We start from the raw sequence: 13,046 nt of genomic DNA on the forward strand, positions 1-13,046 counted from the left end.
ATCGACATGCTATGCTATGTAAGCTAATAAGAGTGGTAGGGTTTATGGAGTACAGTCATGTATCTAGTATGGATGTGCTATGCTATGTAAGCTAATAAGAGTGGTAGGGTTTATGGAGTACAGTCCTTTATCTAGTATCGACATGCTATGCTATGTAAGCTAATAAGAGTGGTAGGGTTTATGGAGTACAGTCCTTTATCTAGAATCGACGTGCTATGCTATGTAAGCTAATAAGAGTGGTAGGGTTTATGGAGTACAGTCCTTTATCTAGTATCAACGTGCTATGCTATGTAAGCTAATAAGAGTGGTAGGGTTTATGGAGTACAGTAATTTATCTAGTATGGATGTGCTATGCTATTTAAGCTAATAAGAGTGGTAGGGTTTATGGAGTACAGTCATTTATCTAGTATGGATGTGCTATGCTATGTAAGCTAATAAGAGTGGTAGGGTTTATGGAGTACAGTCCTTTATCTAGAATCGACGTGCTATGCTATGTAAGCTAATAAGAGTGGTAGGGTTTATGGAGTACAGTCATTTATCTAGTATCGACGTGCTATGCTATGTAAGCTAATAAGAGTGGTAGGGTTTTATGGCGTACAGTCCTTTATCTAGTATCGACGTGCTATGCTATGTAAGCTAATAAGAGTGGTAGGGTTTTATGGCGTACAGTCCTTTATCTAGTATCGACGTGCTATGCTATGTAAGCTAATAAGAGTGGTAGGGTTTTATGGCGTACAGTCCTTTATCTAGTATCGACGTGCTATGCTATGTAAGCTAATAAGAGTGGTAGGGTTTATGGCGTACAGTCCTTTATCTAGTATCGACGTGCTATGCTATGTAAGCTAATAAGAGTGGTAGGGTTTATGGCGTACAGTCCTTTATCTAGTATCGACGTGCTATGCTATGTAAGCTAATAAGAGTGGTAGGGTTTATGGCGTACAGTCCTTTATCTAGTATCGACGTGCTATGCTATGTAAGCTAATAAGAGTGGTAGGGTTTATGGAGTACAGTCATTTATCTAGTATCGACGTGCTATGCTATGTAAGCTAATAAGAGTGGTAGGGTTTATGGCGTACAGTCCTTTATCTAGTATCGACGTGCTATGCTATGTAAGCTAATAAGAGTGGTAGGGTTTATGGAGTACAGTCATTTATCTAGTATCGACATGCTATGCTATGTAAGCTAATAAGAGTGGTAGGGTTTATGGCGTACAGTCCTTTATCTAGTATCGACGTGCTATGCTATGTAAGCTAATAAGAGTGGTAGGGTTTATGGCGTACAGTCCTTTATCTAGTATCGACGTGCTATGCTATGTAAGCTAATAAGAGTGGTAGGGTTTATGGAGTACAGTCATTTATCTAGTATCGACATGCTATGCTATGTAAGATAATAAGAGTGGTAGGGTTTATGGCGTACAGTCCTTTATCTAGTATCGACGTGCTATGCTATGTAAGCTAATAAGAGTGGTAGGGTTTATGGCGTACAGTCCTTTATCTAGTATCGACGTGCTATGCTATGTAAGCTAATAAGAGTGGTAGGGTTTATGGAGTACAGTCATTTATCTAGTATCGACATGCTATGCTATGTAAGCTAATAAGAGTGGTAGGGTTTATGGCGTACAGTCCTTTATCTAGTATCGACGTGCTATGCTATGTAAGCTAATAAGAGTGGTAGGGTTTATGGCGTACAGTCCTTTATCTAGTATCGACGTGCTATGCTATGTAAGCTAATAAGAGTGGTAGGTTTTATGGAGTACAGTCATTTATTTATGTATTTATTTTTACATGTATAAAGCGCTCTAAGCCCGGCGGCATCCATGCGCTGTTACATGAGCAGTTGCAATCGGAGATAAAAGACATGTGCAATCGTTGTGGATTCCAGGTGGGGCAGATGTCAATGTTTTTGCAAAGTGGTTCAAGCCCATTTATTTATTTATTTATTGGCCATTTGTATATCACCTATACACTTAATAAGCGTTTCAAAGCGCTCCAATGTATGGAGGGTGAGTAGTTAAACAAACAACAAAAAAAACATTAGACATTCTTAATAGGCATTGGAACATTCAGAATGGGCAAGTGCTATGCGTTTAGTGGTACAACAGAAGACAGGAGGAATATAAACTGTTACAACATATGACATCAATTATTGTACGTGCCTCACGGTCCATTCAATAAGGCATGAGCTACGCATGAAGAAGGGGAGAGGGATACGGGTGGGGGTAGGGTAAGACGAACAGAGCAAAATAAGTGCAAGAGACACATGGTGGGAGAGGAGTGGGGAGAGGGGTGGCAGGGAGAGGCTTGCTTGGCACAACAAAAAAACGAAAGTGGCTGCAGATGGAAAGTCACTGGACATTGATGTTAGGGGAGCAGCCTACTCACAAGTCAATCTGCAGGGTTGCCTCAAGTTCTGGTGGGCCAGGCGTGAGGGGTTACAGTCAGCCCCCAAGTCCAGGTGGCTTAGTCAAGATGATCTGCGCAGTGGAGGAAGAGGGGGCTGCCATCTAGTCCTGCCAGGCCTGGACAGGCACAGTCAGGAGCCTTAGGAGTGGGTCTTTGATGAGGGAGGCCGGCGTTTGCCTGCCTGCTTCAGGGTTGGCTGCTTAGATGGAGCACTGGCCATTCACACAGCAGCATCAGTCTGCATCAGGTAGTGCTGAAAGGGACAATCCTTGGGCAGCCATGTTGGAAGATAGTCAAAGTACATAACCTATGGCCAAACATGAACAAGGAAATGCCCCCCAAACACGCTCACGCTGATCATTGAATGGGGGACGATCAGATGGAATGATGGCAGTGAGCTCTGCTATTATGGAAACAAAAAGCTCTCCATGAGCATTGTGCTCCAAAACGAGGCCTACCTTGTGCACAAGATGGCTGCAGACCCCTGAACAAGCCCATATGTCTGGGCGACCAAAAGGCAAAGGACAGTTAGGTCAAAAGCAGTGTTTTAAGCAATTTGCAAAAGGACCAGTAGGAGTGCTCAGCTCTCATGGCAGGAGGAGAGTAGGTTCCAGTGTTTGGCAGCAATGGAGGGGAAGCTGGAGCCTCCCACTTTAGCCCATTTGGTTTTAGGCTGGGTGAGGCAATGAGCGTAGGCAGCCCTCATCAGTCTAGAGGAGACAGTTTTGGAAAATATTTTGGCTATGTAAGGAGGGGTATCATTGGAAATGCATATGTGGGTGATAGAGAGCGTTTAGAAGAGTAGGGAGCCAAAGGGCTTTTTTGCTTGCCGCTGTGATGTACTCGAATTTAGGGATGTGCAATGCTGGTCTTAATGCATTGTTTTGTATAACCTGCATCTTTCTGATGTTGTATCCAGAAGTGCCCGCGAATAGGGCCTTGCAGTAGTTGCGTTTTGATCCTATTGTAGCCCTGGCTATAGTGAGGCAGCTAGCCGGGGAGAGGAAGGGTCTTCCTTCATTGATCATTTTGTTGAGTAGGCGGCTGAGGAGGCAATGGCGTTAACTTGCCTTGTGAGGGAAAGACTGCCATCCAGGTATACTCCTAGCGTTTGCACAGATGGCGAAGCTGGCATCATGATGCCATCAATGTTAAAGAAGGAGTATTAATGATCAAGCTTCTTGATCATCAACGGGGTAACCACCAGCAGGATCTCAGTCTTGTCGTCATTTAAACAGAGACGGTGTGTGGCTATCCAAGCCTGGATGGTGGAGTAAACAGAGTTTAGAGTGGCACAGTCTTGTAAGTAATTGCCGGAGAAGGGGAGTCAAATCTGTGTGTCATTGGCATAGTTTGTATACAGGATGCAAATTGAATCTAGAAGGTCGAACAGTGTTTTGTAAAAATGTTGTACAGAGTTGGGGGGGGCGCTGGCGTTCTCTGCAAATACCTGGAATACTCTATCCATTAAGAAGGAGTCAATCCAGGTTGTTGCCTGCAGGGAAAAATTCACGGCAGAGGAGTGGTGAAGAGCAAGGATTTTGTGGTCCACCAAGATGAAAGCAGCCGACAAGTCTAGGAGCCACAAAAGTACCGGATTTCTGTTGTCCCTGATCTAATTGATCTGCATTTTTAGATCCAGCAACGCTGATACCGTCCCGTGGCCCGGTCGGAACCCTGACTGGTGCATCCCCAGGATGTGATTTGCTTCCAGGTAGCTTTGGATTTGTCGATTGGCTGCTCTTTCTAGAATCTTTAGTGGAAAGGGGAGAGTATGTATTGGGCAGAAGTTGGGAGGAATGGAAGGGTCAAGCAAGGGTTTTTTGAGGAGAGGGAGGATGCAGGCTTTTTTAAAACTAGTGGTCAAAAATGCATGTGGCGTGTTTTCCTTTTGTATGGAAATAAACCTTGTTATCCTTGCAAGAGGTGTATTGGGCCTTTTTCCCTAGTGGGTTGCATTTTTTCTGGTGTTAGCATCTAGGGGACTTTCCTACATTTGGTGATCCTGATGTGATCCCAGCGACCCCTGCAACAACAGAGGCTTCCAGGTCGCTTCTCTGAAGGGGCTGCAACAACCTACAGCGACCAGTCACAAGCACAGGAGCCGTTTTTACAGAATTCCTGTCTGCTCTAGGAGAGTGCAGGCCATTATTGGGACCCTGTGACGGAGGAGCGCAGCTGAACACGCAGACATGAATACACCCCTTGCCAGGGATAAGAACCAGGGGTAAGGGAGTGTGGTATTCATGAGTAATGTAGGAGTGTGGTGAGGCCTTGTGGCGAGAAAAAGGGTGGATCAGTAGAAGCACTGCCTAATATTGTATATTTAGAAATTAATTTAATCAATGGTGTAAAGTGATATCAATACTTTTTTGAGGTGCGGGGGAGGAAACGTGAACCTGGCACAGGATCACTGCAACAGTATATGTAGAGGAAAAACGAGGATCCAAAAGTAGGACCCCTCCCGTCCCCTGCACTCTATCATAAATCCATCAAAGGATGGTTCAACAAACTTTCAAAAGCATTAGTAATAGTTAAACAATAGTTTTCAAATTAGATCGATAATAAAGATAAACATTCAATGATTTCATAAAGGCACCAAAAGGTGGTTTTAATTATAGTCACAATTAGTTAACCATAAAGCCTTAGTGTGCAAAAAGCCAAAATGACTGTCTAAAAAATGCCATGAAAACAATAAGCAATGATAGTCCATGTATACAATTTATGGCTGACGCGTTTCGGGACACATATCCCTTCTTCTTGAGCCTAGTTGATTTGGACTGCGGAACCTAAATAAACATAAAGAGCTGTTTCAATACACAACATGTTCATATATTAGAAATTAAACAAAGTAATTATTATTGATCTCACAAAAACATTACATGTAATGGCCTATCCAATTGGGTGCAGTTCAAAGACATCTATAAAGGATCTTAATCCGAGTCATCCCAGTTAGAGGGGTCCCACCCGGGATCAGTGCGCCAGAGAGTGTACATTAATTACTACAGAAGTAATCAAAAAGAGTTGCTAACGGTTGCCTATCAGTGACAACGGCCTCCATTACATATATCAAAGCCATTCAAATAATGCAAATAATGGCATGTCCATCAGTTACATCAGCCTCCATTAATTATATTCAAGAAGTTCAAATAGTGGCGTACCTTAAGTTTAAACCAAGGTCAAGTGTAAATTTCCACTCAAAGCATGGTAAAACCGTTTGTTCCAATTCTTTCCGCCGGTCAGTGAAGGAGAACTGCTCTTTTCAAAAGTGCATAGTGCCTACGGGTCAAACAAGAACAAAGCGATTCTAAAGATAAAATATTAACTTCCCACATAAGAGGTCAACACAATAGTATGATTTTTATATAGTTAGCGCTAAAAAGCAGGGCCAATTATAAAGTCACGGCTTACCTCTAAAGTCGTAAAATCTGACGGGAGAAAACGAGTGTGTACTCCGCTAGCACGGTGATCTTAAAGTGTCCCAGGTTATTTCGCAAACAGGACAGATTGTTCTGTATGGAGAAATAGAGAGATAAGAGAGCTCAATCAGTTCCACAAGGCGGAACTGCGGGGTCTGTGTCTGCACTGAGTTGACAATCTGTAAACACATATTATATTCACCTCTGTAATGGAATCCAAAGGGATACTTGGACACGTGTAGAAAAACAGCCGCAATAGCGGATGACCGCTTCTCGAATGCGAGCGCCTCCGAGCAGGAGGATGCATCCCCCGTGCTGGCTGAGGTGGGTCTACTGGTAACCCTGACAATCCTTGACACAGACAGTAGCCCATCTAGGACTAAGCGTGTGCGTGGTAAACATAGAAGACAACCTAAGTGAGCACATAATACAAAAAGTGGCTCTTAGACTGGTGCAAATGGGAGCGCCATTTTGGAATGTACTTTGTAGAATGGAAAAAGTGACTGCTGCAGCATATAGACAATGTCTGCTCATTAATGTAGAACAATTTAAGGACCCGTAAAACACAATATTGTGTAAAGTAAGGAATGTAAAATGTTAAGTCCTTCATGTTGGTCTAAACCAAAGAAAAGGGTTAGTTATGTGAATTGACTATGGTAAATAAGCGTGCGCACTACACACTGTGGCCACAGTAAGGATCCCCCTGATGGAACAACATTTCAATTTCCATGGTTTGGTTCAGATTGAATGTGTATGTCTGGAAAGCGAACTCGCACCCAAGTGGAAAACACCTCAGAAAAGAAACGGATGCCAATATGCTGTAGATCGAACCCACACCATACTTCAGAGCTTGAGCTTATGAACAGTGGGCCGGTCAACATGTCCCGGACTGATTAGACTTTAACAGTTATTCCACTGTTGGTAACGGCTAATGACATTTGATATGTCTATTCAGGTAGAAATTTTAACTATTACATAAGTACAATTAATTAACTAGAGGAAGAAATACGGGGGAATTGTGGTGAAAAAAATCCAGTAAATAGTTTTGAATAGGACGAGAATTAATTAAGATGTCCTCTACCCCAAGTAGTATAAACCAGCGGGGGCAGATGAAAAAAGAAAAAGAAAAAGGTATCTTTTTACACTACATAGTGGGGACACCATTTCTCTACGAAAGAGCCAGGGGTCTATTAAATTCAGATAAAGCACCTCAGGGAAAATTCCTCATTGAGCCCTTGTGGGTTAAGTGTGTCTAGCTGGTGTATTGTAACGCTCACCTGATTCCCGTAGAGGCGCCGGTCTTGACTGGGCGTATACCGTATCTGCAAAGGTGATGTGTAACACACAGCTGGCTCTTTGGGCTGGACCTCTGTGCACTGTATGTCTGACTTGAAGGGTAAGATGTCTGCAGATAGAAAATATGGGATTAAGGAACTGGGTTATTGAATGTCTCTCTCTTCTTCCCTTTCTCTTCTCCTGTAGAACCCCAAAGGTTAACGCTCTCACCTTAGGTAAGTGAAAGCCGTGCTCTCCATCTGCCTCGGGGCAGGGTGCTGTAACCAGTTTCTTCACTGGATAAGGGGAGCAGGCCTCTTGACCTCAGAGGACCGCTGTCCGTCGTTCACTGCACGAACGGTAAGTTTCGAGTAATTCTAATGTCTTTAAAGTCTTTAGTAATGATGTTTCTTGTTTTGCAGGGTTCCGGCGATGGCGGATGACGGGCTGAAGTGAGTTGAAGATGGAGCCCGTGTGATGAATAGAAGCGCCTGGAAGCACGTAAGTAAGCGCTTGTTGCCTGCTTCACGATGCGCTCTAACTGTCTTTTTATTTTGCAGGTACAAGTTCGGAGCGGCAGCAGGGTGCCGGAATACCCACTGGGTTAGATGTGGAAAGGAGTAATGGCACGTGAGTATTAAAGTTCCCCAATGTCTTTAAACGCACCTTGTTTTGTCTTTCAGATGCGGGATGCAGCGCCAAAGGCCTCCGGAGCGTGTGAAGAGTTGGTAAGCTTTTGTCTTTCAGATGCCGGAATGCAGTGTGAAGACCTCCAGAGCGCACGAAGAGTAGGTAAGCCTTTGTCTTTCAGATGCCGGAATGCAGCGCGAGGCGTTGGTGACAGCCGATGGACCAGGTAAGTGAAGAGCTGTCACTGAAGACCGTAATGCTAACCTGTTCTTTCTTGTCTTTATAGGTGTTGCTGAAGACTGGATTCAGGATGGTAAGCCTTTTTCCTTAGGCCCAGGATCAGATGCAGAAGACACGATGAGCGTTCTGCTGCAGAGGATGCAGAATAACGCAAAGCAAGATTCATCCATCGGGTGTGGTTTAAATAGCCTCCTGTAGTGCTTAGGTGTCTCCTTCCACAGCCACGCCTAGGTAAGAAAAGAGTTCCTGCTTTCCAGAAGAGTTCCAGTGTTCTGAATCTAGGGAGTGGCTCCTGCCCCACCCAACAGGAAAAGTAGTTCCAAACAGAAGAGGATCAGAGGCTCAACTGGCAGACAAGTAAGCAGCATGGTCTGCTGCAGGTAAGTCCACCCAAGCATTATGAGCCCGGCGCTTCCAGCGCTGGGACTGGGCATATTTATGAGCCTGGTGCCACTGGCGCCAGGACTGGGTCCAAAAGGTCCCAATTGGGACTGGTTGGCACTCGGATCCTGGGTTATGGATCTGCTTCCAAGGGAGTTGGGAAAACCCTGACCTTTTGGAAGCAGAGATCATGACAGTACCCCCCCTCAAGGCCCCTCCCAAACCGGGCTTCTCCGGGGGTTTTGGCTTGTCAGGAAATGTTCGGTGAAATCTTTTGATTAGGCGAGGAGCGTGGACATATTCAGCAGGTTCCCAGGATCTCTCTTGGGGGCCGTAGCCTTTCCAGTCAATTAGGTAAAATAGTTTAGATTTGGAGATCTTGGAGTCCAGAATGCTTTTGACTTCAAACTCGAGTTCTCCATCAACTAGGATAGGTTTTGGAGATTTAGTTAGTCGGGTTTGAGGTTGCACGGGTTTTAATAGAGAGACGTGGAAGACCGGATGTATCTTCATGTGCGGGGGCAAGTCCAACTTGACCGCTACTGGGTTTACTATGGTAGTGATGGAATAGGGACCAAGGTATCTTGGGTTGAATGTGCGTGGCCCTTTTAGAGGTAGATATTTGGTGGATAACCAGACTTGATCCCCTACTTGATATTGAGGGGCTTCCTTCCGATGTTGATCTGCTCCTTTCTTGTATTGTTCTTTAGCCCTTTGAAGGTGAGAAACAGCTTCCTTAAAGGCTTGGGTGATTGTAGAATGCAGGTAGTCTACTGCTGGTGTTTCAAGATCTTGGAGGGGATCCAACTCCGAGGTTCGAGGGTGACTGCCGTACAAAAGAAAAAACGGGGTTTTCCCAGTTCCCGAATGGACAGAGTTATTGTAGGCATATTCGGCTATCCAAAGGATGTCTTTCCAAGTTTTTTCAGTTTGTTGCAGCATGCAGCGTAAATACTGTTCCAGAGTTTGATTGGTCCTCTCGGTTTGTCCGTCGATCTGAGGGTGGTGACTGGTCGATAGTCTCACATCAATTTGAGCCGACCGACAGCAACTTCGCCAAAAATGAGAAATAAATTGACTACCTCGATCCGAAATTAGAACCGAAGGAAAACCGTGCAGTCGGACGATGTTTTCGAGAAATTCTCGGGCCAGAGTTGCTGCTGTTGGCAAGCCTTTGAGCGGAATGAAATGCGCCATCTTGGAGAATAAGTCCACGATTACTAGAATCGTATTGTATCCGGAGCATGGAGGTAGATCGGTGATGAAGTCCATAGAAAGCGTATGCCAAGGGCGAGGTGGGATGTCAATAGGGCGTAAGAGGCCTGCTGGTCTTTCCTTTTGACTCTTGTTTTGGGCGCATACTCCACAGGACATTATAAAGTCTCTGATATCTTTTTTCCAAGACGGCCACCAGAAGTAGCGCTTGATCTTTTCTGAGGTCTTGGCCATACCGGGATGTCCTTCCATTAAAGAATCGTGATAACAAGAGATTACTTTTTTCTGTAAATCTGTGCTGGGTAGGTATAATCGTTCTTGGAAATACAATAAGTTGTCCTTTACTGCAAAGTCCTTTCCCTGCAGATGCCAATTCTGTATGTCTGCTGGAGTTACCAGTTGCCTGGCCTTATCCTTAACTTCCTCTATGGATTCTGTGGCGATTACACCCAGAATTCTTTGTTCGGGAATGATTGGTACGGGTTTAGGGTTGATCAAGTGTTCTTCCACTCCCATCCGAGAAAGGGCATCAGCTTTACCGTTCTTTGTACCAGGTCGATAGGTAATTATGAAGTCAAACTCGGCAAAGAATAATGCCCAACTGAGTTGTCTAGAGGATTGGGCTTTTGCGGTTTTCAAATATTGCAGGTTTCGGTGATCCGTAATCACAGTAACGGTGTGTTGGGCCCCCAGCAGATAATGCCGCCAAGCCTTAAAGGCAGACTTGATAGCCAGAAGTTCCTTGTCAGTAATCGTGTAATTGATTTCAGGAGGCGAGAATTTGCGGGACCAAAATGCCACGGGATGCAACTGATTGGTTACCGGGTCCTTTTGTGATAGAACTGCCCCCATGGCAAGGCTTGAAGCATCAGTTTCGACGATGTAGGGGAGTTCGGGGCGAGGGTGTTTTAAGATTGGTGCAGAGATAAATTTAGTCTTCAAATCCTGGAAAGCTTGTTCCGCCTCGGTAGACCATTCAAAACGTTTGTTTTTCTTTAACAAGGCAGTGATGGGCTGGACTATTAGAGAGAATTCGGGGATAAACCTGCGGTAAAAGTTAGCGAAGCCTAACATGCTTTGCACACCTTTTACGGAGGATGGTGATGGCCATTTGAGAACTGCATCGACCTTCTTTGAATCCATACGCACTCCGCCAGGTGATAATATGAATCCCAAGAATTCAACTTCAGTCACGTTGAAAACACATTTTTCCAACTTAGCGAAAAGTTTGTGTTGACGCAATCTTTCGAGGACCATTTTCACGTGTTTCCGATGTTCAGATTCCGATGAAGAATAAACGAGGATGTCGTCAATGTAAACAACAACACACACATCTATGAGCTCTCTGAGGACATCGTTCATAAAATATTGAAAGGCGGCCGGGGCATTGCAAAGTCCGAAGGGCATGGCCTGATATTCAAATAGCCCATACTTGGTGCGGAAGGCCGTCTTCCATTCATCGCCCTCTTTTACTCGTACCAAGTGGTAAGCTCCTCTAAGATCCAGCTTTGTATATATGCATGCTTTTCTGACTTGGTCCAGGAGTTCAGGGATCAAAGGTAACGGATATCTATTCTTAACGGTGATCTGGTTCAGGGAGCAATAATCTATACAAGTTCTAAGGTCTCCTTCCTTTTTTGGAACGAAGAACAAAGCTGAAGAAGCAGGGGACTTGGAAGGACGAATAAACCCATTTGCCAGGTATTGATCCAGGTATTGTCGAAGGTGAAGGTTCTCAGGCTCGGTGAGGGCATAAATTCTACTACAAGGAGGAGTAGATCCAGGTATCAGGTCTATCTGGCAGTCATAAGACCTATGAGGAGGTAGAGAGTTAGCCTGATCCTTCCGGAAAACATCTTGGTATTCTAGGTATTCGGGAGGTAACTGGGGAGTCTCTGAAGAAATTGCTGCCAGTGCAACACCAGGTGGAGGGTGACAAGTAGAGACACATTCTGGAAACTGGACCGTTCTTGCTCGCCAATCGATCAGAGGATTGTGTTTCTCTAACCAAGGTATTCCTAGAATAATCTGAAACTGAGGGGCCTTGATCACATCGAACACGATCTTCTCATGGTGTCCATCTTGACTTACTAGCGTCACCTCTTGAGTGATATGCGTTACTGGCCCGGAGGCTATCTCCGTACCATCCACCGTAGTAATGACGTCCTTTACAGCCTTGGGACAAAGAGTTAGATTCATCCTCAAAACCATTTCATGATCCACATAATTGCCGATGGCACCGCTGTCGACGTAAGCTTCAATTGCATGTAATCGATCCGGATTATCAGGGCTAATGAGGACCATAGGTGACACGAAATGCGAGGTCACGGAACTGGTTTTCACGCTCGGCAAGAGGACCTCTATTCTTGTCGGGCGAGGTCGTTTCCCTGCTCAGAGTTTGTAACTTTGGGAACTGCAGCTCCTACTGCCTTCTTGGCAGGTTTCACCGGACAGTCTCGAAGAAAGTGCCCTGAGTTTCCGCAATAGAGGCATAAATGCAACTGTTTTCTCCTTTCCCGCTCCTTTTGTGTAGAGGACCTTTCAGACCCCCTATTTGCATGGGTTCCCCGGAGTCTACTCCTTTGGAAGGAGTTGGCGGTTTGGAAAATACTCAAGCATCAAACTTGGAACGATCGGCCTTCCTGTTCTGCAGTCTGTGTTCTATTTGAACGACTAAGTCTATATAGTCCGAACAATCTTGTGGGGGATTCACTACTTGGGCTAACACATCTTTGAGCTCTCCACGTAGACCTCTATAAAACAGCGTAATCCTTTTGTCCTCAGGCCATTGAGTTTCAACTATCAGTCTGTTGAAAGACGCAATATAAGCCAAAAGGTCTTGATTACCTTGTCGCAACGAAAGAAGCTCATTTTCCAAGGCCTGCCCCTGTGAATGTCTTGCGAACAGTTTTTCCATACTGAGCTGAAAAGCTTGAAAATCATGGAGGACCGGATCATCTTGATTTACTAGAGGGATTGACCAGTCTGCCGCATTGCCACTAAGGTACGAAAGCACGAAAGCTACTTTAGCTTGATCAGTTGGAAAGGCTGCTGGCCGGCATAAGAAATGCAACCGGCACTGATTGATAAATACTGCAAACCTCTTTGGGTCACCAGAAAATCGTTCGGGCGGAGCCAGAGGTACATTCCCAGGTAGGTTGATCTGCACTGGATTCATAGAGGATGTAGAAGGAAGATTTCCCCCAGATGCGGGTAACGGGGTCTGTCCGGCTTGTGACTGTAGCAATTGTCTAGCGAGATCATCTGTTCGCTCTTTGGAAATAATCAGTTCCCTTCTTAGAGCGTTCGTTTCCTGACGGGCTGCATGCACTTCTGCCCTTAGTTCCCCAAGTAACTGGGCTAGCTGGTCGGTATCCGAGGTTTCCATATCGCCTGGACGGGAGTTTTGTGGTAGGCTTTGCGTTCTGTAACGCTCACCTGATTCCCGTAGAGGCGCCGGTCTTGACTGGGTGTATACCGTATC

At 45.1% G+C, this 13,046-nt stretch overlaps 1 long non-coding RNA gene across 1 annotated transcript; it reads right to left on the reverse strand.

Annotated features, from left to right (window-relative positions):
* Window positions 1–5,065: 5,065 nt before the first annotated feature.
* On the reverse strand, window positions 5,066–6,145 carry LOC138481616 (uncharacterized). The gene is made up of 4 exons (XR_011274286.1): window positions 6,024–6,145; window positions 5,814–5,914; window positions 5,564–5,681; window positions 5,066–5,191 (listed from the first exon to the last, which is right to left on the reverse strand). It is a non-coding gene; the product is annotated as an uncharacterized lncRNA (long non-coding RNA).
* Between the last annotated feature and the right edge of the window lie 6,901 nt (window positions 6,146–13,046).

Source organism: Ambystoma mexicanum, chromosome 5p, assembly GCF_040938575.1.
Source record: "Ambystoma mexicanum isolate Mex_15411 chromosome 5p, UKY_AmexF1_1, whole genome shotgun sequence".
Taxonomy (NCBI): Eukaryota; Metazoa; Chordata; class Amphibia; order Caudata; family Ambystomatidae; genus Ambystoma; species Ambystoma mexicanum.